This window comes from Aquarana catesbeiana, linkage group LG06 (assembly GCF_042186555.1).
Source record: "Aquarana catesbeiana isolate 2022-GZ linkage group LG06, ASM4218655v1, whole genome shotgun sequence".
NCBI lineage: Eukaryota > Metazoa > Chordata > Amphibia > Anura > Ranidae > Aquarana > Aquarana catesbeiana.
In genome coordinates this window covers 68,983,097-68,985,036 of record NC_133329.1, presented here as the reverse complement: position 1 = coordinate 68,985,036, position 1,940 = coordinate 68,983,097, and positions in this window count along the sequence as shown.

Here is a 1,940-nt window from a genome sequence, read left to right as displayed (position 1 = left end):
CTGTAAATAGTCTAGCTGCCTGACTGTGGTACTAATAGAATCAAAAGAACACCAGCAATTTTCTTCAGGTAGCTGTAAATACTGTAACAAGACAAGCCTGCCTGTCAGTAAGAAGATAACAGGAACGGATCTAGCTAAACTGAATACAGTGTATATATATATATGCAACACCTGGGATGCATATATATATACACAATACACTGTAAGTGCAGCTAACTCACTGACTGTCCTGCCTAATCTAGCTAACTCAAATGAAATGACACTGTCTCTCTCCCTCTATCTAAGCAGGCGGCCTTATATAGTGTGGGGCGTGTTCTAAACCCCCTGAGCCATAATTGGCCAAAGCCACCCTGGCTTTGGCCAATTACAGCTCTCTCTACCGACGGCGCTGTGATTGGCCAAGCATGTGGGTCATAGTGCATGCTTGGCCAATCATCAGCCAGCAATGCACTGCGATGCCGCAGTGAAATATGGGCCGTGACGCGCCACACGAATTTGGCGCGAACGGCCCATAATGTTCAGAATTCGGCGAACGACCGAACAGCCAATGTTCGAGTCGAACATGGGTTCGACTCGAACATGAAACTCATCCCTATTCTCCATCTTCTTCTTCCTCCGCTCTTCTCGTCCCGCATCTTCCTCCAGGCTTCTTCTCTGCTCCGTCCGCACGATCCGCCTCAGTGGGAGTCTTCCGCCGTGTGACGCTTCAGTTCTTCTGACATTTCCCAGAGGACGCCATTTGTGGTGAAACGTACGTCGGAAGGTTGACGCTCTGACATCATCGCCATCCTAGTGTGGACGGGTGCTCGCTATGCCGGCCGGTTATTTGCTGTTTTTAATCTACTTGTAAGTTTTCTACCTTTTTTTTATTAAACTGTCCTGCCAGTATTACACTATGGTCAGTTTCTTTTCCTTCACATGCCTGTGAGACGAGAGTTTGGGGTCCTTGCTACATCCTCTTAGCCACGCTGTATGCAGTCAAGTCACACCAGCTGTATTTTCCCATACCAGGACGGAACATAGTCTAGTTTTTGCTTGCCTTGTGGTAAGCGCAATATTTGTGTGGTGGCGGATCACTGAGTGTGGTGTCTCTTTCATCTTTACCACCAAGTCTGGCTGTGTCCATTCATGGGCTTCTCTCTGGGACTGATTCTGGTCAATTATCATAAAGATTTCCATCTACCACATATGGACATCACCTTTTGATTCACAGTTATATATATGGACTTATAAAACAGAAAAAAATTCCGCGCTAGAAATACAAAAGAATAAGCAGCAGTAAACAGTGCGACAACACCAACCAAACAAATAAAAATAAATAAACTGCGCTAAAACAAAAGTTATATGTGTTGGGTGAGTTGATAGTGTGACCAAACCCCAACAAAAATATAAAAAACAAGTCCAGTAAATAAAAGTCCAAATTCCCAAGGTAGTATTCAGTATAAGTGTGGATGCTGTTCCAAATGAGCTATGATTGCTCTTACCAGAAATCCAAAGATATAAGCGGATGGCAAAAAACCCTTGCCAGGGCCTCTGAGGTATTGGACCAATCAGCACCGTCCGTGGTCAGGTCAAAATCCCCTCAATAAATGCAGGAGAAAAGCAAACACAAGAAAAAACTGGCCATAGTGTAGTATGTTAAATGCTAAACATGGACATACGAACATACCAATCACCCTGGTGTGCACATAAAAACAACCAAAAAAAAGGAGGGGGAGGGAAGTGAAAAAAACCCACCACCGTGGCTGTAGATTGTGCTTACCAAATCACGATGATAAACAGATTCTTAGTAGGTTAGGAGCTGACATAAAGCACCTTGATACGTCCTCATTAACCCGAAGTTCACATCGTCAGTAAACCACCCAGAATACAAAAAGTAAACTCTCCATGGTGAAGTACGTTTAAAAACGAATTTAATAAATAAAGTATTGCACTCACAG